This window comes from Rhinopithecus bieti, unplaced genomic scaffold (genome assembly GCF_001698545.2).
Source record: "Rhinopithecus bieti isolate Rb0 unplaced genomic scaffold, ASM169854v2 scaffold_5846, whole genome shotgun sequence".
NCBI lineage: Eukaryota > Metazoa > Chordata > Mammalia > Primates > Cercopithecidae > Rhinopithecus > Rhinopithecus bieti.
In genome coordinates this window covers 401,097-424,987 of record NW_016805019.1, presented here as the reverse complement: position 1 = coordinate 424,987, position 23,891 = coordinate 401,097, and the positions used below count along the sequence as shown (strand labels likewise).

General features: G+C 37.3%; 1 protein-coding gene and 1 pseudogene across 3 annotated transcripts in view; one reads left to right on the top strand and one right to left on the bottom strand.

Annotated features, from left to right (window-relative positions):
• Window positions 1-23,891, top strand: part of LOC108528882 (bifunctional heparan sulfate N-deacetylase/N-sulfotransferase 3) — a 220,154-nt gene that overhangs the window by 148,213 nt on the left and 48,050 nt on the right. The gene's annotated exons all lie outside the window — the stretch shown is intronic.
• Window positions 3,874-5,246, bottom strand: LOC108528883 (peptidyl-prolyl cis-trans isomerase FKBP4 pseudogene; annotated as a pseudogene).

The following is a 23,891-nucleotide window of genomic DNA, read 5'->3' as shown; positions in this document are numbered from 1 at the left end:
AAAAAAAAAAAAAAAAAAAAAGAAATAAAGAAATAAATCTCTGTCTGGCTCTCATTTTCTCTCTCTCTCTCTCTCTCTCTCTCTCTCTCTCTCTCTCTCTCTCTCTGTTGGTTCTGTTTCTCTAAAGAACCCTAAAACATTTTTAATATTGTATAACAATATGCAATATTAAGTATACATAATTTATTAGTAGAAATGTGCTTTCATTCTATGCACCAAGGAATACTCTGTACTATGTATTTTTACCTGCTGTAAGCATGTTTGTGGTCTGTATTTTCACATGTGTCCTCTGACTATGAAAGCTGCATGATTACAAACTATCTCTAGGCCTTTCCATTTTCCATGAAGTGACTTTTTCTTTATTACTTACCTTTTATTTCTGCATTCCTACTCTACTGGAAAATAAATTGAGGCACAAATGAATAAAACTTTCTACATTAAGGATAATAAATATGAGTCATTAAATTTTTGTACAACATATCCTATTAGTTTCTTATATTTCATTAAGAAGCACCAGTGCTAAAGAGATATGTAACAGGGAATAGCTGTTCAATAACATCAAAGAATGTTAAAATATGATTGAAATATGATGGGTACATTTGCTACTGTATATTTTTTAAATGTCTATTGAATTTCAAAGAAATATTTGATATATATTACCATTAATTATTTAATATGGAAGAAAGCATTTTACTTCCTGTTGTGTGTATATACAAAGTAAACACATTTTTAATTGTCTATGCATTTAAATGATTTATGAACATAAGGAAAGCTTACCAAATTCACTTCACTTTAACAGGAAGAGAAATCAAACACACTGGTGTAATATAATTTGTGATGATAAATGCTTGTAAATTAAAGCCAATAAGTACAAGATAAAGTGGTAATCTAATAATATGTATTTTATATATTTATTATAAAGTATATATATTAATTTTATAATATACATATGATATATGTAGATATCATTAAAAGAAAAACCTTAGGCCTAAATACAGTATCTGTTGCTCAAACCAAGGGGAAAATGGTGTAAGGTAAAAGTTGATAGTTAGATAAGACCGGCCAGAAAGGACGCTTGAAAGCACGAAGTAGTGGACTTGTTGCCCAATTACAAACAATCGGGAGCAGCCGCATGCACACGTATGTTTATTAGCTGGTCCACTATTCACAATAGGGCAAAAACTTGAATCAACCCAAATGCTCCATTCTGTAGAGCAGCGACTGGTTAAGGCAAATATGTTGGGCACATATACACCATTGGATAGGTATGCAGGCCATAAAAAATGCGATGAGTTTCGCTCCTTTGTAGGGGAGGCATGGATGGGGCACTGGAAACTCATCATTCTTAGGCAAACTATCACAAGCAAGAGAAAACGCAAACCACGCGCATGTTCACTCATAAGCAGGTGGGAAGCTGGAACAATCGAGATCAGCTTGGACTCGGAAGGGGAAGCACTCACACACATGGGGCGCCGCTATCATGGGGGAGGGGGAGAGGGAGGGATTTGCATCTGGGGAGTTATAGCACTGATATAGCAATGATGAATTGATGGGTGGGGGGCCTGACGAGTTGATGGGTGGCAGCAGGCACCCAACATGGATACAGTATACAGTATGTACAGCCGAACTGGGCATGTTATGGCAACGATGTAGCCCTCGAAGAACTTAAGTATAGATAAAAAATAAAAAAAATAAAATAAATAAAGAAAAAAACAAACAATGGGCAAGCAGTGGGAAGAGTTTCTAATGTACATAGGCAGACATCTTACAAATGGAGATTTCCTTTATAGGTGTTAATTTCTTTTACAAAAGGGTTTCAGGAAAGCCAGTTAAATTCCAGAAAGGTGTATTTCAGTTTGATAGGCGGTGACTTTTTAAACTTAGCTATTGTTTCTTAGCTAAAATTACTGAGTTCAGGGTGGAGTTCATTAAGGAACAGAGCAAAGAAATCATTCTCTAGGCCTGGGCTGAGTATGGATGGGTCTGATAAAGAAGAAAACCTACTTTTCCCAAGGGCATACTTAATTTTTGTGGGTATAGAGTAGGTGTATATGGGATACATGAGATGTATTGAAACACGAATGCAATGTGAAATAATTACATAATGGAAAATGGGAATTGCATCCCCTCAAGCATTTGTGTTAAAAACAATCCAATTATGCTCTTTTAGCAATTTTAAAATGTATAGTTAAGATATTATTGACTATTGTCACCCTGTTGTACTATCAAATACTAGGTCTTATTCATTAATTCTAAATATTTTTGTACATGTTAACCATCTCCACCACCCCGCAGAAGCACTCAGTGCTCTCCCCAGGCTCTGGTAACCATCCTTTTACTCTTTATCTCCATGGGTTCAATTGCTTTGAGTTTTAGATACCACAACTAAGTGAGAACATATGATGTTTGTCATTCTGTGCCTGGCTTATTTCACAAAAAATAATGACCTCCAGCTCTATCCATGTTGTTAAAAATGACTGAATCTCAATCTTTTTTATGGCTGAATAGTACACCATTGCATATAAGTCCCACATTTTCTTTATCCATTCATCTGTTGATGGACACTTAGGTTGCCTCCAAATCTTGGCTATTGTGAACAGTGCTGCCACAAACACAGCAGTCCAGATATCTCTTTGTTATACTGATTTTCTTTTTCTGGGGTATATACTTAGCAGTAGGATTGCTGAATCATATGGTAAGCTCTATTTTAAGCTTTTTGAGGAATCTCCAAACTGTTCTCCACAGTGCAGAAACTTTTAGCTTGATGTGATCCCATCTGTCTATTTTTGGTTGGTTGCCTGTGCTTGTGGGGTATTACTCAAGAAATTTTGCCCAGATCAATGTCTTGGAGAGTTCCCCAATGTTTTCTTGTAGTAGTTTCATAGTTCAAAATCCATTTTGATTTGATTTTTGTATGTGGTGAGAGATAGGCATATAGTTTCATTCTTCTGCATATGGATATCCAGTTTTTCCAGCACCATTTATTGAAGAGATTGTCTTTTCCCCAGTGCATGTTCTTGATACCTTTGTCAAAAATGAGTTTACTGTAGGTGTATGAATTTGTTTCTGGGTTCTCTATTCTGTTTCATTAATCTATGTGTCTGTTTTAATGCCAACACCATGCTGTTTTGGTTACTATAGGTTTGTAGTATAATTTTTTGGTTTGTTTGTTTTGTTTTTAATGTTTCCACTTTATTGCTCTAGCATGGAACTTGAGGCAAGCCTGGACCTTCAGCAACATGCAAAGAAGAGGCTGAGGGGGTTTGGGAACACAACCTTGCTGAGAGGGAAAACTGACAAGGGAAATACCAGAACAGGGGACAGGGGGTGGTCACCATAACACCAGAAGACATCATCAGCCATGCCATTTGGAGTGAGGAAGGGAACAGAGAAGAAATGGTGTTTCTTCCCATGTACCTAGCACCCACATGGAGGCCACATTTGGAAAAGGACTGGGAGAGGGAAATGGACTGGGAGAGGGAAAGGATGGGGAAAATGGCTGCCCAGGAGTCTCCCTCTCCACCCTGGGTTCATATCAGACCCCATCCCAACCACTTGCCTCTTCTACCCTTGGAAAATGGAACTAACAAACAGAGGGATCACAATAAATTAACATTCTAATGAGCATGTATGGATGGACATATGTTCATGTGCAATGCGGGAAGGGAAGAGGGGTGACACCATCTAAAGTGATTCCCCACCTCAATCTCCCAGCTTACTCCTTTCCCCCTTCACCCTAAAGCCACCATCCAATCAGATAGAAAAGTAAAGGTCTAATTCGCTCAAAATTCCTCAGGTTTTACAAAACTCACAGGACAGAGTGGGGAGACAGGGGGGGCAGGCAGCCACAGGAGTAGAGCTGGTGGAGAGGGGCTATGCTTCTGTCTCCATTTGAGACTGGCTCTCTGTGGTGTTGCTCTTCTGCTCCTTCTTCATCTCTGTGTCAGTGGGATTATCTCCTGAGGAAGCCTCTGGCTTGACCTTGTTCTCCTCCTCAGCTAGCCTCTCAAACATGTTGGCGTAGAGCTTCTTCTCCCAGGCAAGCTGCCTGCAGATCTGCTGCTGGCACACAGCCAACTGGGCTTTGATGGCTTCATTGTTTGGGTAGAGCTGCAGGACCTTCCAGAAGTCAGCCCATGCCAGTTCAAAGTCATTCACAACCAGGTGGTCCTCTCCCCGACAGAAGAGGCCCTTCTCGTCGTTGCTGTCCAGTTCTAGGGCCTTGTTACAGCTTTCAATGGCAATAGAGAAGGCCTGTAGTTTCAGATGACATATGGCTAGGTTGAGGTGAGAGGCCAGTTGAAGGGCTTTTGCCTTCTATGCTTCCTCACTGGAAAAGCTAGACTCATATTTCAGCCAGGACACAATCTTCTTAGACTATAAAAAAGCTTGCTTGTATTTGCCTTACTTGAAGTACACAGTGTCCCGCTCTTTCACTGTGGTGCTCTGTTCCAGCTTCTCTTCTGAATTCATCTACCAAGACTCCTTCGTCTTTTCAAAACTCTTGAGGTGTAATTCATATTAGCAAGGCATTTTGTGGGATTTGGAACTTTTCCTTCCCAACACTGCCAAAAGCATAGCTGGGTTTGAGGTACACAATGGGATGTTCTCCTTTCTACATGCACTGAATGGCCCTCTTCAGACCATAAGGCAAATCCAGGTTCTCCCCCTTGCCTGCCTCAAAGCAGAGCTCCTGATGTTCAAAGGGCTGGTCCTTGTAGCACCCTTCCAGTGCAACCTCCATGATAGCACCCTCACTGGGCCTGGATAGTCTTCACCATGAGTCTGTATTCTCTAGGTGATTCCACCATATTCCTCTTCCATCAGATCTTCTCCCTTAAACTGAAACAACTCCACCTCAAACACAAGCGTGGCCTTGGGGAGATCTTTGGAGGACTGCCTGCTGCACCGTAGGCATATTCTGGTTTGCAGGTGATATGGCACACCTCCCCCACCTTCATGGCTGCTACAGCAATGTCCCAAGCTTTGATGATCTCCCTTTTCCCAAGTCAAAGGAGAATTTGTCCTTGTGATCCAGACTGGGGTCAAAGTTTGTGCCATCTAACAGCCAGCCAGTGTAGTGGACAAAGACTCGGTCCCCAATCATGGGCATCTCCGTACCTGTGCCCTCTCTCGATGACTTTCAGCATGCCTTCCTCCTGTTTGGGGCTAATGTCCACTCCCTCCATGGGCAGAGGCACCAATTGCTCCCAGGTCTCAGTCTCCTTCATCTCCTCAGCTGTCATCTCTGTGTGGCGCACTCTTTCTGGGAGCTGGCGCCAGCACCAGTGCACTCTGGGCTGAGGGCACGGGCGCTACCTACAGGGTGTGTGGGAGGCCAGGCACTGTGGCACTGACTGCGGACTGCGCAGAGGCTGGAGCACCTCTGCCAGTCTATAGTACAATTTGAAGTCAGGTAATGTGATTCTCTCCAGTTTTGCTCTTTTTGCTCAGGATGGCTTTGACTACTCTGGGTCTTTTGTTGTTCCATGTAAATTTTAGGATGGTTTTTTTGTTTTGTTTTGTTTTCTTTTTTTTTTTTTTTTTTTTTTTCTGTGAAGAATGTCATTAGTATTTTGAAAGGGATTGCAATGAATATGTAGATTGCTTTGGGTGGTACAGACATTTTAACAAAATTGATTCTTCCCATCCATGAATACGGAATATCTTTCTCTTTTTTGGTGTCCTCTTCAATCTCTTTTCTCAGTGTTTTATAGTTTTCACTGTAGAGATCATTTCTTTGGTTAAATCCTAGGTGATATGGTTTGGTTGTGTCCCCACCCAAATCTCACCTTGAGTTGTAATAATCTCTACTTGTCAAAGGTGGGGCCAGGTGGAGATAACTGTATAATAGGGGAAGTTCCCCCATACTGTTCTCGTGGTAGTGAATAAGTCTCATGGGATCTGATAGTTTTATAAATGGGAGTTCCCCTGCACAAGCTTTCTTGCCTGCCACCATGTCAGACGTGCCTTTGCTACTTCTTTGCCTTCTGCCATGATTGTGAAGCCTCCCCAGCCTTGTGGAACTGTGAGTCCAGTAAACCTTTTTCCTTTATAATTTACCCAGTCTGGGGTATGACTTTATTAGCTGCATGAGAACAGACTAATACACTACGTATTTAATTTTACTTGTGCCTATTATAATTAGGATTACTTTCTTGATTTCTTTTTCAGATTGTTCACTATTAGCATAAACAATGCTACTGATTTTTGTACGTTGATTTTGTATCCTGCAACTTTACAAAATTTATCAGTTTAAATAGTTTTTTGGTGGAGTCTTTAGGTTTTCCCAAATATAAGATCATATCATCTACTAACAAGGATAATTTGACTTCTTCCTTTCCAGTTGGATGCCCTTTATTTCTTCCTCTTGTCTGATTGCTCTAGCTAGGACTTCTAGTACTATGTTGAATAACAGTGGTGAAAGTGGGCATCCTTGTCATGTTCCAGATGGTAGAGGGGAGGTTTTCAGGTTTTACCTATTCACTATGGTTTTAGCTATGGGTCTGTCACATATGGTTTTAATTATGTTGAGGTATGTTCCTTCTACATGCAGTTTTTTGAGGGTTTTTCATGAAGGGGTATTGAATTTTATCAAATGCTTTTTCAACATCCACTGACATGATCATATGGGTTTTGTCCATCATTCTATTGATATGATATATCACATTGATTGATTTGTGTATGTTGGATCATCCTTGCAAGCCAGAGATAAATCCCAGTTGGTCATGATGAATGATCTCTTTTAACATATTAGTGAATTTAGTTTGCTAACACCTTGTTGAGGCCTTTTGCATCAAGATTCATCAGAGATATTGGCCTGTAGTTTTCTTTTTTTGATGTGTCTTTGTCTGGTTTTGGTCTCAGGGTAATACTGGCTACATAGTATGTGCTGGGAAGTATCCCCTCCTCTATTTTTTCAGAATTGTTTCAGTAGGATTGCTATTAGTTCTTTTTAAAATTTTCAACAGAATTCAGCAGTGAAGTCATTGGGTCCTGTGCTTTTATTTACAGGGAGATTTTTAATTACAACTTCAATCATGTTACTTGTTATTGGTCTGTTCAAATTTTGGATTTCTTCATGGTTCAATCTTGGTAGGCTGTATGCATCTAGGAATTTGCCCATTTCCTCTAGATTTTCCAATTTTATGGCATAGAGTTGCTTAGAGTAGCCACAAATTATCATATGAATTTCTGCATTATCAGTTATAATGTCTCCTTTTTCATCTCTGATTTTATATATTTGGGTCTTCTCTTTTTTCTTAGGCAAGCTAAAAGTTTGTCAATTTTCTTTATCTTTAAAAAAACTTTTTGATACATTGATCTTTTATATTGTCTTCTTCATTTCAATTTCATTTATTTCTGCTCTGATCTTTATTATTCCTTTTCTTCTACTAATTTTGGGCTTGGTTTGCTCTTGCTTTTCTAGCTCTTTAAGGTCCATCATTAGGTTGTTTATTTGAAGTTTTTATTTTCTGTAGGCACTTATAGCTATAAACTTCCCTATTAGTACTGCTTTTGCTGTATTCCATACAACAAAATGGTACATTGTGTTTCCATTATCATTTTTTTCAAGAAATTTTTCAATTTCCATCTTAATTTCTTCATTTACTCACTGGTCATTCAGGGGCATATTGTTTACTTTCCATGTGTTTGTATAGTTTTCAAAATTGCTATTGTCATTGATTTCTAGTTTTATTCCATTGTGGTCAGAGAATGTGCTTGATATGATTCCCATTTTTTGAATGTTTTAAGACTTGTTTTGTGACCTAACATATGATCTGTCCTTAAGAATAATCTATATGCTGAGGAAAAGAATGTGTATTCTGCAGTCTTTGAAGGAAATGTTCTGTAACTATCTATTAGATCCATTTGGTCTATAGTGCAGATTAAGTCTGATGTTTCTTTGTTGATTTTCTGTCTAGAACATTGATGCAGTGTTGAAAGTGGGATGTTGAAATCTCCAGATATTGTTATATTGGGCTCTACTTCTCCCTTTAGCTCTAACAATATTTTCTTTATACATCTAGGTGCTCCAGCATTCAGTGCATATATATTTAATATTGTTATATCCTCTTGCTGAATTGAACTCCTTATCATTATATAGTGACCTTCTTTGTCTATTCTTAGTTTTTTCTTGAAATCTATTTTGTCTGATATGAATATAGCTGCTTCTGCTCTTTTTTGGTTTCCATGGATTTGGAATATCTTTTTCCAATCCCTTTATTTTCAATGTGTGTTTTATAGGTGAAGTCTGTTTCTTATGGGCAACAGATCATTGGGTCTGTTTTTTGGTTGTTTTTGTTTTGTTTTGTTTTGTTTTGTTTTTCTTTTTTTGGTTTTGTTTTGTTTTGTTTTGTTTTTGAGATGGAGTCTCACTGTCACCAGGCTGGAGTACAGTGGGATGATCTCGGCTTGCTGCAACCTCTGCCTCCTGGATTCAAGCAATTCTCCTGCCTGAGCCTCCTGAGTAGCTGAGACTACAGGTACACACTGCCACACTGCCACGCCAGGCTAATTTTTATATTTTTAGTAGAGATGGGGTTTCACCATGTTGGCCAGGATGGTCTTGATCTCTTGACCAACTGATACGCCTGCCTCAGCCTCCCAAAGTGCTGGGATTACAGGTGTGAGCCACCACACCTGGCCTCATTTTTTTTATCCCTTCAGCTATTCTATGTCTTTTGATTGGAGAATTTTGTCCATTTACATTCAATTTATAGATAAGTAAGGACTTACCTCTGCCATTTTGTGATTTGTTTTCTGGATGTTTTGTGGTCTTCTCTTCCTTCTTTCTTTCCTTCATGTCTTTCTTTTTGTGAAGGTAATTTTCGTTGGTGATGTGATTTAGTTTGTTGCTTTTTATTTTTTGTGTCTCCATTATATGTTTTTTGGTTTAGGATATCATGAAGCTTGCAAATACTATGTTATAACCTATTATTTTAAGCTGATAACAACATTGTTTGCATAAACAAACTAACAGAAAGAAAATTTACAAAGACTTCATGCATTAATTTTGTGCCCCTGCTTTAAGTTTTTGTTACTGTTTATATCATATTGTAATATGTCATGAAAAGTTGTTGTAGTTACCATGTTTGATTGGTAAATCATTTAGTCTTTCTACTTAAATAAGAGTAGTTTACACACTACATTTTCAGTGCTATAATATTCGGTTTTTCTGCATACTTAACTATTACTAGTGAATTTTGTACCTTCAAGTGATTGTTTATTGCTCATTAATGTCCTTTTCTTTCTTATTAAAGTACTCGCTTTAGCATTTCTTGTAAGACAAATCTGATGTTCATTACATCCTTCAGCTTTTGTTTGTCTAGGAAAGTCTTTATTTTTTCTTCATGCTTGAAGGATATTTTCACCAGATATACTATTCTAGCATAAAAGTTCTCTTCCCTTCAGCACTTTAAATATGTCATTCCATTCTCCCTTGGCCTATAAGGTTTCCACTGAAAAGGCTGCCACTAGGTGTGTTGGAGCTGCATTATTTGTTTCTTTTCTCTTGCTGCTTTTTGGATCCTTTTTTTATCCTTGACCTTTGCAACTTGAATTACCAGATGTCTTGAGTTAGTCTTCTTTGGATTAAATCTGCTTGTTGTTCTGTAACCTTCTTGTACTTGGATACTGATATTTTTCTCTAGGTTCAGGAAGTTCTCTGTTATTATCCCTTCGAATAAACTTTCTACCCATATCTCTTTCTCTACATACTCTTTAAAGCCAATAACTCTTAGACTTCCCCTTTTGAGGCTATTTTCTAGATCCTGTAGGCGTGCTTCATTGTTGTTTTTTTTTTTTTTCTTTCTTTCTTCTTTTGTCTCCTCTGACTGTATTTTCAAATAGTCTGTTTTCAAGCTCACTGATTCTTTTTCCTGCTTGATCAACTCTGCCATTGAATGACTGTGATGATTTCTTCAGTATGCCAGCTGCATTTTTCAACTCCAGAATTTCTGCCTGATTCTTTTTAATTATTTTAATCTCTTTGTCAAATTCATCTGCCTGAATTTCTTTGGGTTTCCTCAAAACAGCTATTTTGAGTTCTCTGTCTGAAAGATCACATATCTTTGTTTCTCCAGGATTGGTTTCTGGTGCCTTATTTCGTTTATTTATTGAAGTCATGTTTTCCTGGATTGTCTGGATACGTGTAGGTGTTCATCTGTGTCTGGCCATTGAAGAGTTAGGCATTTATTGTAGTCTTTGCAGTCCAGGCTCTTTATACCCATTCTTCCTGGGAAGGCTTTCCAGATATTCAAAAGGACTTGGATGTTATGATCTAAGATATATCTGCTTTAGAGAGAACTCCAAGACCAGTAACACTATGATTCTTGCAGATTCATAGAGATACTGCCTTGATAGTCTTGAACAAGATCCAGAAGAATTATGTGGACTACCAGAGACTCCGGTTCTCTTTGCTTTGTCCCAGTCTCTCTCTGTGCTGAGCCACCTGTAGCTACAGGTGGAGTGACACAAGTACCACTGCAGCCACCACTCCTAGAACTGTGCTGGGTCAGACTTAAAACCAGCAGAGCACTGGGTCTTGCCCAAGCCCTGCTGCAACCACTCTCTGGCTACCGGCTATGTTCATTCAAGGCCCTGAGGATCTACAATTAGCTGGTGGCAAAGCCAGCCGGGCCTATGTTCTTCCCTTGACGGTGATGAATTTCTCCAAGCCCAAGCTCCAGGGGGGCCCAGAGGTGCCATTCAGGAGCCAGAAACTAGAGTCAAAAATCTTAGAAGTCTACCTGGCGTTCTATTGTACTGTGACTGAGCTGACACTCAAACCACAAGACGCAGTGCTTCCCACTCTTCCCTCCCCTCTCCAAATGCAGCAAGCCTCACCCCATGGCCACTGCCACCTCAAGCCCACAGGGAGTACTACCGTACTACCACCATGTTCCCTTAAGACCCAAGGGCTCTTCAGTCAACTTGTGGTGAATGCTGCCTGGCCTGGGACTCACCCTTTAGAGCAGTGAGCTCCCCTCTGGCCTAAGGCAGGTCCAGAAATGCCATCTAAAAGCCAAGTCCTGAAATCAGGTACCATGAGTGCCTACTTAGTTTTCTACACACCTGTGAGGCCTACTTTTATAAACTTTTTATCCAGGATAGCTTTCTTTTTTGTCTTTGGGGCAGTGTAGTAACTAAGCAAAAGGAAAGCAGATTTAACTTTTCTTATAAGTTATTTAAGCTTTTCATTTGCCTTTTATAAAGAGTCTTTAATTTAAAATACTGAAATACTTTAGAAGCTTCTGCATATCAATAGGCATCCATAGATAAGACTAATTTGGGAAGCTCCCTTTTTTTTCATTTTTTTTTTTAATTTCAACTTTTATTTTAAATACAAGGGTACATGTGCAGATTTGTTATATGGGAATATTGTATGATGCTGAAGTTTGGAGTACAGGTTCCCTCACCCTGGTAGTAAGCATAGTATAGTACTCAATAGGTAGTTTTTCAACCCACCCACTCCCAACCTTGAGTTGTCCACAGTGTTTATTGTTCCAATATTTATGTCCATGTGTTCTCAATGCTTAGATCTCAGTTATAAGAGAGAACATGTATTTTTGAATTTTCTGTTTCTGCATTAATTTGCTGAGGATTATGGCCACCAGCTCCATCCATGTTTCTGCAAAGGCCATGTTTTCATTTTTTATAACTGTGTACAATTCCATGGTGTATATATATCATGTTTTGTTTGTTCAGTCCACCACTGATGGGCAGCTAGATTGATCCCATGTCTTTGCTACTGTGAATAGTGCAACAATGAGCAGACAAGTGCATGTGTCTTTTCAGTAGAATGATTTATTTTCTTTTGGGTGTAAACCTAGTAATAGTATTGCTGAGATGAATGGTAGGTTCTTTGAGAAATCTCCAGATTGCTTTCCACAGTGACTAAACTAATTTAAATTCCCACTAACAGTGTATAAGTTTCCACTTTTCTCCACATCTTCACCAGCATCTATTGTTTTTTTGGATTTTTAGTAGTAGCCATTCTGACTGGTGTGAGATTTTATCTCACTGCCAGTTTGATTTGCATTTCTCTGATGATTAGTGATGCTGAGCATTTTTTCATTCATGTTTGCTAGTGACTTGTATGTCTTCTTTTGAGAAGTATGTCTTCATGTCCTTTGCCAATTTTTTAATGAAATTATTTGGTGTTTTGTCTGTTGATTTGTTTAAGCTCCCTATAGATTCTGGATACTAAGCCATTGTTGGATGCATAGTTTGCAGATATCTTCTCTCATTCCACAGTTGTCTGTTTGCTTTGTTGATAGTTTCTTTTGTTGTGCTGAAGCTTTTTAGTTTAATTAGATCCTTTTTGTCTTTTTCTTGTTGTTGTTGCAATGGCTTTTCATACTTAGCCAAAAATTCTTTACCAAGACTGACTTTGAGATAAGTATTTCCTAGGTTGTCTTCTAGGATCTTTACAGTTTGAGGTCTTACATTGAAATCTTTAATCCATTTTGAGTTAATTTTGTATATGGTGAAAGGTGGGGGTCTGGTTTCACTCTTCTGCATACAGCTAACCAGTTATCTCAGTGACATTTATTGAATGGGAAGTGCTTTCCCCATGGCTTGTTTTTGTCAGCCTTGTTGAAGATCAGATTGTGGTAGGTGTATATCTTTATTTCTGAGTTTTCTATTCTCTTCCACTTGTCTTTGTCTGTTTCTGTACCAGTACTAAGTTGTTTTGGTTAGTGTAGCCTTGTAATAGTAGTAGTCGTAGTAGTAGTAGTAGTAGTAGCAGTAGTAGTAGTGTAGCCTTAGTGTTGAATCTTTAAATTGCTTTGGGCAGTACAGCCATTTTTACAAAACTGATTCTTCCAATCCATCAGCATGGAATGTTTCCCCATTTATCTCATCTCTGATCTCCTTCTGCAGTGTTTTTTAGTTCTCTTTGTAGAGATCTTTTACCTCCTTGGCTAGCTGTATTCCTAGGTATTTCATTTTCTTTTGGCTATTGTAAGTGGGATTGTGTTCTTGATTTCACACTCAGCCTGGACTTTGTTGGCATATGGAAATGCTGCTGATTTTTATACAATGATTTTGTAACCTGAAACTTTACTAAAGGTGTTTATCAATTCTAGGAGACTATTGGCAAAGTCTTTAGGATTTTCTAGGTATAGAATTATGTCATCAGCAAAGAGAGATACTTTGACATCTTTTCCTACTTGAATGCCTTTTTTCTTTTTTTTTTTTTTTTTGAGACGGAGTCTCGCTCTGTCTCCCAGGCTGGAGTGCAGTGGCCAGATCTCAGCTCACTGCAAACTCCGCCTCCCGGGTTCACGCCATTCTCCTGCCTCAGCCTCCCAAGTAGCTGGGCTTGAATGCCTTTTATTTCTTTCTCTTGCCTGATTGTTCTGGCTAAGACTTCCACTACTGTGTTGAACATGAGCAGTGAGAGTGTACACATTGGTTCCGCTCCAATTCTCAAAGGGAATGCTTCGAACAATTGCCCACTTAGTATGATGTTGGCTGTGGGTTTGTGATAGACGGTTTTTATTATTTTGAAGTATGTTCTTTCATTGCCTAGTTGTTGAGGGTTTTTAACACGAAGGGATCTTGGATTTTATCAAAAGCTTTTTCTGCATCTATTGAGAAGATCATTTCATTTTTGCTTTTGATTCTGCTTATGTAGTGAATCACATTTATTGATTTGAATATGTTGAACCAGCCTTGCATTCCAGGAATAAAGCTTACTTGAGCATGTTGTATTAACTTTTCAATATGCTGCTGGATTTGATTTGCTAGTATTTTGTTGAGGATTTTCATGTCTATATTCATGAGGGATATTGGTCCAAAGTTTCCTTTCTTAATTGTGTCTCTGCCAGGTTTGGGTACCAGGCTGATGCTGACTTCATAGAGTGAGTTAGAAAGGAATCCCTCCTCTTCGATTTTTTTGAATAATTTCAGTAGGATTGGTATCAGTTCTTTGTATGTCTGGTAGAATTCAGCTGTGAATTCATCTGAGCCAGGGCGTTTTTTGGTTAGTAGGCTCTTAATTACTGATTCAGTTTCAGAAGTTGATAGTGGTCTATTCAGGTTTTTAATCTCTTCCTGATTCAATCTTGGAAGATTGTGCCCTTCCAGGAATTTATCCACTTCCTCTAGATTTTCTAATTTGTGTGCATAGAGTTGTGAGCCCTCATTTTCAACTGCACTTCTTCAAATGCAGTGTTGTTTCTTTGGAATGTTCCATTGTAATTTTAAATTACCTTTAGTAAGGTTTTGCTATTTCTAAAAGTGTTTGCTGTTTCCAGGACCTAATATTTATACATGTAAGTGTGGGCATAGCCAGAAGGTAGATTACTCAGTTCTTAAGAAAATAAGGGTCCCATTTTTATCTTGAATCTTAGCTTTAATTCTCAGAACCTCTTAATCAACTTAGCCAATAATTTTTTCCTACCTTGGCACATAAGAAAACAAAGGAAGTAAAACACAAAATCCCTATAAATTTCTACAGGCAAAGTTTGTGTCCCCTGAAATATTGCCATTTTCTACTGGTTTCTGTCTGACCCATTTGGACATAAGAGGCCTGTAACTAGATCCAAGCCAGTTAATTATCAGATCCAATCAGATTCTGGACCCAATTCAGTTTTTTTGTGACTTCCAAACCTAGTTTGGATCAGAAACTTGCTCAAATTCAGAAAGCTCAAAACACAAATATGTGGAGCTTTGAATTCTGAGAGAGAACTTACCATCATCCCCAGTTGCTGTGAAAAAGCAGTGAACACAATGGGCCCTGCAGGTACCTCACTTGGTCACTCAACGCTCCTGGGGGTCACTGGAAGCTCTACTTCAGATCCCACTTCTGATACCATCTGTTAAAAAAAAAAAAAAAAAAAAAAAAGCCTTAGACAAATTAAATTTAACAGAGTTTAACTGAGCAAAGAATGATTTGTGAATCTGGCATCTGGCAGCCTCCTTAGACAGACTAAGCTCAGAGAGACTCCAGTGCAGCCACGTGGTGGAAGATTTATGGTCACAAAAAGGAAAGTGACATACAGAAAATGGAAGTGAGGTACACAAACAGCTAGATTGGTTACAGCTCAACATTTGCCTTATTTGAACATGATTTGAACAGTTGGCTGCCTTTGACTGGCCAAAACTCGGTGACCGGCACAAGAGTAGGTTATTGTCTATTTAAACTTCCATTGAGGTTAGTGTTCACTATGTACAGAGAAATCTTTAGGCCAAACTTAAAGTATGTAAGGAAGCAACTTTAGGATAAACTTGGTTTAACAATATTACATGTGCATATGTGTATATACATATGTGTCTTTGTGAATATAAATATAAATATACCTATATATATAATCCTCTAAGATATTGGCACTTTTAATAAAGTTGTTATTAAATAACATTTAGAGATAAAAAACAATGAATTTGATTAGTTTAGAAAGCAGATAAAGTTTACAGAGCTAATTCTAACATGAATACAGTTGTTTATTATATTCAGTGTGAAATTAGAATCAACAAACCCGTGATTTTTTTAGTATTCACTCAGTCTATACCTGTGTACAAGTAATTGGCTCATTATATTAAAGTTGCTTTTTACTTCATTTCATGTTAACTCTAAAATCTGTTAATTCTGGAATTTTTTAACGTTCTTCAATTTCTTTTTAATTTAATAATAATATTGTTAACGTTATCATTGCTTCTATTTTCTATGTGCTTAACATTTCTCTAGAGTTAAGCAGGCCTTATCTTCCACTTTATAGTGACAGTAAATTCATTTGCGAGTGGGGGAAGATTTTCATTCATGCAGATGGGCTTGAGATAGACAAATAGATACTCAAAGAGAACAACAGAGAAATACACAAGAATATACACAATACACATACTAATTTATCATCTATTTACAGAATGATAGACATTGCAACTGAGTTCATAGGCCAGATACATTGAGTTTATCTATTTACATATCATTTAAAAAACAGAATGGAAATCTTCCTATAGGCAGTAAACCTTTCCCTGCTCTCCAAATCAGGATATTCCACCCAGAATTTGCTTATCTCATTGTGCTCTAATACACTGACACTCACATAGTATAGGACAGTTATATCTACAATAGATGGTTCCAGTTAGTGATGCTAATGTTCTTGTTCAACTTTTCATAGGTGTTTATTTCTTCAACTTTAGAGACAGAGTTTAAGATATTAGTCATTTCTTGCTGCTATTCTCTGCCAGATAAGTCAATGTAGTACAATGTGAGAGTCTAGGCTTTGCATCCAGATAGACCTGAGTTTAAATCCTGATCAACTGTTTACTAGTTATATGGCTTGTCTGACTGTAAAGTGGAGATGACAATATCCACCTCCATAAGGTTTCTTCTATAGGTGATGACAGTACAAATATACAGTACTGGCCACCTGTTGGGCTTTCAATATATATGTGTCTCTTGCCACCACCCTCTACAACACCCACACCACCCAACACCCACCCACATCCATCCTCTTCTCACACTTTCCTTCCTGTCATCTGTGAACTGGGCAACTACATAACCAAGAAGATTTGAATTACACCTAAACCAAAATCCAATTATTATAATAGAAGTATTTTTTTATTCTGAGTGCACACTATTAATTAGCAAAACAAAGAACATAAGCCTAAGGGCTAATCTATTTGGACCTTTAGGTAGGTAATATTTGAGATGGTCCTTGAAAGTTGATAGGATTTAGACTGAAAGACATATGTAGAGAAGCATTCTGTACAGAGGAAACTGTTTCAGGCCTAAAGCACAGCATAGAACAAGGAATGATTCAATTTATCTGGAATATAGGGTGTATGTGGTAGAAGATAAAACTCAAGAATGAATATAGGCCTGTTTTGTCAAGGATTCTGAGCACCAGGTTAAGAAGTTTAATTTGATGGAAAATAGGAGTTATTGATATTTTCTAAGCAAAGGACTTTTGTTTTAGGAGGATTTCTCTGGTGTTAGCATTTGGGATATATTCGTGCTTGAAGAAACAAAAGTGAGGAGGTCATTTAGAAAGTTATAGTGTGGTTCAAGCAAACAGCAACAAAACCTAACTCTCACTCATTACTAGTGGTAATGTAAATCAGTACAATCTCCATGACAGGCAACTTGGCAATCTCTACCAACATTACAAATGCACATACCATTTTCCTTAGCCATTCCACTTCTAAGAATTTATCCTCAGATATATTTTCAAATGAGTGAAGTGATGCATATCCAAAGTTATTCATAGTAGCATAAAACCTTAATAAGAACTTGAATAACTTATAGCACATCCATAGTAAGAGAATTACAGCATGTATATACAATAAAAATGGGGAAGTCCCTTATGTACTGATTAAAACAATCTCTAAGATGTATTAAATTTTAAAAAATTAATGTATAAAATTGTGTACCATTTGCTTCCATGTTTTAAAAATAAAAATAATTCTGGAAGAATATACACACACACACACACATACACAAATGATATTGGTGGCTTCTTGTTGAATCCAAAATAAATATTAAAAGCAATAAGGCCTAAAGTCAAAGTGGTACCTATAATATTGGAGAGATAACTTATTAGAAATTGATAGTGGGGAAAAATTTATAAAGGAAGAATATGGACTTAGAAGAACATAAATTTGTAGAAAGCCTAGTATTGAATAGTATTATGTTATAGCATGAAGGAGATAAGTGTAGATTTCTGTGCTTTAAGCAGAAAGAAAATTTAAGAAATCCTGTTTGGAGAATATAATTGTCATCCCAGTTTTGCCAAACAGGCACCAAAATACTTGGAGATTTATTGTTTCACCCAAAGTCATACAAGTGATGACACAGTAAAAACAAAACACTTCTTTCAAACTAAAAGTTTTATCTAAAGCTTCAATGGAATAGATATGTAGACAAGTAAGCCCTCACAGATGGAAGTGCCCTCTTCCTCCCTCACCAGTTACCCATGTACCTTCCCTAATAAGGTGAATGTTCTTATTCAGCAGGAAATATTCCCTACACATTAGTGTTTAATGAAACCATTTATTAAAATTCATATAATTCTTTCAAACTTCTAAAGTATCTGAGGTTTGCCTGATTCTGATAATAATATTCAAGCAAAGATTTTTAGAAATTTTTCTCTAAGTCAGTATGAAATTTTGATGTTTAGTCAAGATTGAATCTATGGTTTAGATTTCATAACCTCATTAACCCTCCTTGTGCCTCTTATGTGCAGTTCTGGGTACTTACTATTATGTGGAAGGGTTGACATTTTTAGAAGGGAAACATTTATAAACCCTACTTCTTTTTAACAAGCTGATTCAGCTAGTTCCTAAGATAATTTACTTTCAGAAAGTATAACCCTTCGCTATATAACAGTATTAACTTATAGATTGATTTATCAATAAGTTATTTAAAGGAGTTATAATTTAAAGCAAGAATAACAAACAATAAATCAAATATGAGTCTACCACTGCAAAATTTTTAATAGATATCTGGTTTAGTTACAGTCTTTTATGAACTTCTCACCTTTTATCCCCAGAGTTAGAAACTTCTATCAGGGTATTATTCTCACTGCAGTTGAAACAGCCCTCCAGATGCCAGCAGCTTTGGCAGTAGGTGTCCTCTAGTGCTGACTCATAAAGGTTTGAAATTTTTTATATTTCTGGTCTTTCTCCCATCTCTGCAGAGATGCCTTTCTAGGTATCTTGCTTTTAATTAAGTCTTTATACAGTACCTCACCTGACTCTTGTATCTGGGTCAGTCTTCTCATCCCTGCAAAGCCCTGGGAGAACTATTTCACTTAGATTATCGCTGTGCCAAACTTTACTTCTTAAAATGTCTTATTTCAATCAAAACAGATGTGGCTTGCATAGGCCCAGTCAAGCCCTAGTATTTTCTCTCTAATAAAGGAACAGTTCTTGGGTGACTTTGTTAATACTTAGCAAGTGTTCATTCTTTAGCATTGTTCTTTTTGTCCTTTGAGTCTTTACTCTCTACTTAAAGAACCGGGCTTCGGAACCAAATTAGTACTCTCAAAATTTTTCAACATTTCACAAACCACTTCATTAGAGGGGTTGTCTTAAAACAAATAAATGTTTTAAAACTGTAAATGTTTGAATATTTAGAAGCTTAACAACAATTAATCACTAGTTTTTTAAACCTAGCATTTTTTAAATCACAAAATAAATATATTTGTTTGGTATTTTGATATACCTCTCCCCCCAGAGTGAATTCAGCCTTATGAGCAAATATGATTAATTGAAACCTACTAGTAGTGAAGGTGATCTTTGTGATTACCTAAATTTAATTCATTTGCATATGAGCCAAAATCAAATTTTCATGTAGGTCGTTTTCTCAAAGGTTTTGAAGTTAAATTAAACACATTTAGAGATGTTTAATTTAATGCTCTTCCTATATCTATTATATTGTGGAGGTAGTGATTAAAACAAAGAAGCAAAGTGTTTCCTGCTGGAAAATAAAGATGTTTTCATTGCAAAATTGAATATAACCTTTGTGCTATGCTGCTGCTTAAAAAAGGATTTCTATTAATTATTCATTTTTAAAGCTATCATAAGGTGTAACTGTATTCATGATTCCATCACTTTCTAACTCTAAAGGAACAAGAACAGCTTTTGTCTGGCCTCTAACTAACCGCAATAGGGTCTTTCAGAATAATATAGAAAGAACATTACAACAGCATGAGCAAGATACACAATTCAAAATTAGTTGAAAATTGGTGATCTGAGACTGGAGATGTTCTCATGACATGTGAATATTTGTTCAGCAGCTAAAGTAATAGCAATGCATTAAACCAATAGAATTACTTTTGACATCTAACAGAAATGTTAATTGATCATCAATCATTAGCTTGTAATCAAAGGGCTGAACTTGCAGTTCTGAAAGTATAGCCAGAAAAATTAAGTGAGAGACATGAATGTTATAAAAAAGACAAACTGCTCCAAGATAAATTGCTTTAAATTACATTGACCTCATCACCGTACCTTTGAAACCTGTCCCTAATTGAGATCAATTGATTTACCTTTCCAGCTTTCCTTTAAAGCCTATCAGATCCCAAATTCTAAATGTTAAGAACCCTTTGCCAATTTATTCTGCAATTGAGCTTTCCTTGAGATTCTTAAGTGATGACTAAGGCACAAGCCAGGTAGAAAAACAGTGCTCAATGAATTTAAACCCTAGAAATTAAGGTGACATCCTTTTCTCCCCTGGAGAAAGTGATAAAGTGAAAGTAATTTTTAGCGTAACTAAACATGAAAACCATGCACAAAAACATGAAAGACAATAGACACCAAAATGAGCTGTGAGAGGGACAAATGTGCCAAAATTTCTAACACCTACCCACACCCAGAAGAAAAAGGTCAAGTTCCTGGAAATTAAGGAGGATTTGTGGGGAGGATTTTTGGAAAGAGTTGTGCTGTGTGTTGAGCATGATCCCACCACCCTCTACCCGTGGGAGAACAGAGGGGTCATTGCCTGCTCTGCTACTAGCTGAGCTCTGGCTTCAGGGTCACTGAGACCATCGGAGAGCTTGAGAGATGTTCCCTGCAGGAGGGGGACACAGTAGGTTGGTGTCTGCCTTACAACTAATAAATCCAAAGTACAAGAGAGAGATTGGCTAAAGTGGTATCAGAAGAAGAAAGAAACACATCTGAGAATTATGTGCCCTCTTTTCCAAAGACAGATCAAAGGCTCCCAAATCCCAAGGCCCGAACATGCAACTCTTAAAATAAATATTAACATAGGGTCCTTTCAAAAGGAACCCTGCTTGGCCGGGTGCAGTGTTTCACGCCTGTAATCTCAGCACTTTGGGAGGCCGAGGAGGGTGGATCACAAGGTCAAGAGATCGAGACCATCCCGGCCAACATGGTGAAACCCCGTCTCTACTAAAAATACAAAAATTAGCTGGGCATGGTGGTGTAGTCCCAGCTACTCAGGAGGCTGAGGTAGGAGAATTGCCTGAACCCAGGAGGCAGAAGATTGCAGTGAAGTTGCAGTGAGCCGAGATCACACCACTGTACTCCAGCCTGGCAACAAAGTGAGACTGATGGCTCCAAAGATCTCAGATGATTTTAAACATATGCATATGAAAATATCAGTGGAGTAATAATTCCTTGTATCCTTTTCACTCCTTCATCTCCATGTCCCAGATACTAAGGGATCAGAAACCTCAGTAAGCAAGTAGAGTAAAATCACCCACTGGAGAACACAGCATTAATCAGACTTTCTTCCCAGCCTGTCTTGCAAATTCTCTCCTGAACCAGGTCCCAGGAGGATGAGAGGAGCAGATTTAATATTGCAACAAGTTTGGAATTTGGATTGTTTTTTGAACCAAAAGATTTAAACTACTAAATCAAGACTTAAAGCTACATGACAACTTTCTGTCACCTAAAAGATTAGGGAGGCCGTTCTGCAAGGGAAAACTACCCACACTGAACAAATTTTAAAGGAACAGTGGGAAAAAGAAGTAAGATTGCTTTAGTAATTATATTCCATGAATCCTAATTGTTTAACATATGAGCTACATAATTATTTATAAGATTATTTCATTCATTTTATACTCAGATTTTTATACCATGACTATACATAGAAATATAAAATTTCTAAGAATGAAATTAAAAGATTTTTAAATGTCTTGTCAATCACAATGGCCTCATATATGATTAACAGATATAAATCCATATTTCAAATAATCTTCTTGAAACTTTTGAAATTTGGGAGCCTACTATTGTTAAATGTGATTATATCATCACTGTTGTCATCGCATTAGGGGCTGACAAGAGTTCAGACTAGAAGGAGCACAGAGGTTTGCTCTGGTTCTTTCCTTTCCTTCACTTGAGCTTTCATTATTATTAATAGCATTCGCTATGAACCATGGTTTCTTAGTAATCTTTTTAAGACACTTGGACATTTTGTGATGGTTAGGTTAATTAAAGCTAGAAAGTACAATCTGCAAATCTGTGTAACTAGGCTCTCATAAACTGCCATGTACAATAATACACTGCAAGTAAAGTGTACAATGTGCCTGTGTCAAGGAGTCCCCTTGAGGAACTCCTCCTCTTCCCTCAGGCTTGCCCATATCCCAGAAGAGGGGTTAGAGGGAAACTTCAGAAGGCAATGATTCAAAGCCCCTCACTTTCATGGACCCCTTCCACAGCTTGTCTGAGACCACTGTTTCTTTCCATTCACTTTCCCTTGTATCAAACATCCCCTTAGGACCAGTAGGGTTGGAATAGCAGCGGACATCTTTTTGGATCTAATTAGAAGTTGAATGAGGGATACATTTAGTTGGGTTCACAGTGCAAATAAAGCATTTGGAATTTGTATGATGACCTGATTAAAAAACATGCCACAACGTGAATTTTATTACTTTTTTTATAAATACAGCAGATAGAGGCAGCTACAGTCTGGATTAAAAGTAGAGAAAGGCCAGGCCTGGTGGCTCATGCCTGTAATCCCATCACTTAATGGGGGCAAGGCAGGCAGATCGCTTGAGCAACCCAGAAGTTTGAGACCAGCCTGAGCAACATGGTAAAACCCCATTTCTACAGAAAAAATACAAAAATTAGCCGGGCCTGGCTGTATGCACCTGTGGTCCCAGCTACTGGTGAGGCTAAGATGGATTGGTAGATTGAGCCCAGGAGGTTGAGTCTGCAGTGAGCTGTGATGGAGCCATTGCACTCCAGTCTGGGTGACAGAGCAAGGCCTTGTTATTCATCCTTTCTTTTATAAATAAATAAGAAATTATTATACCCAATATAATGTTTGATAATAGCTTACAACATAACATCAAGAGTATGCTATGACCATATACAGCAGAACAATCCTACACCTTTAAAGTCTACCTGATTTGGACATTTTCTTAAAAAGGACGAAGAGTTTTCTGAATGGCTGACTTATTTTTTTCTATACATGAGGAAAGAACCAAATGAGTTCCAAAGTAAAAGTATATTCACAAACCTTTCTCAGAATAGATAAAATAATTATAACAGGTTAGCCTTGGATGCAAGAATTTTGAGACAAGTCAAAATATCGTATTTTACCTAATCTCAGGTAACATGATTTATTGGGTACTTACTATGTTGTCAGACACTATATTGAACTTTTAGCTTGTATTATCTCATTGAATCCTCACATGTAATTTATCTGGAACTGCTAAAGCTAACATTTGCTCCCTTATAGTCTGATGAAAGACTATTTTTCTACCTCCCTTATTAGTCTCTTCACATTTGGTTTCTTTTTCATCTGCAGCTCATTATTGATTGAAAGCTAAATCATCAAAGCTAACACAATTTCCAAATAATGCTTCCCAGCCAGCAAGAATCATGCAAAATGAAAAGCAGTGATTTGACATGAAGAGGACAATTTTTCTCACAGCTCGAACATAAATTGTCACTATTTAAGAACTCCAGTAGACTGCTCTTCCTTTATGATTTGTTCTTATTCATGCCACAGCTGAATAGGAATAAAGCCGAGGGCAGTGGGCCAGTGTGCTGAACCCAAGACAGGTGGCTCATAAGATACTAGCCTTTAAAATATGCATTCTGTTGGAACCTGCAATTTCATCCACTTCTAAAAATTTTTCCTAGGAATATAGTCAGATACAAACTAAGATGTATCAATGATGATGACCAATCCAGGGTTGTTTACAACAATAAAAATTATAAGCAAACTAAAGGACCAAGAGTAGAAAATTGACTAAGGACATTGTGATAATTTATAAGATAAATTACTATTTAGCCATTAAATATATATGTGTACATATATATACACACACACACATTTTAAAGTATTTTTAATGATGTATTAAAATGCTACAGATATATTGCTAAGCAGTAAACACTATCTGTCAGGTTATACCATACATTAACATACACATACAAAATTTTATATAAAAATAATTTATACATAATAA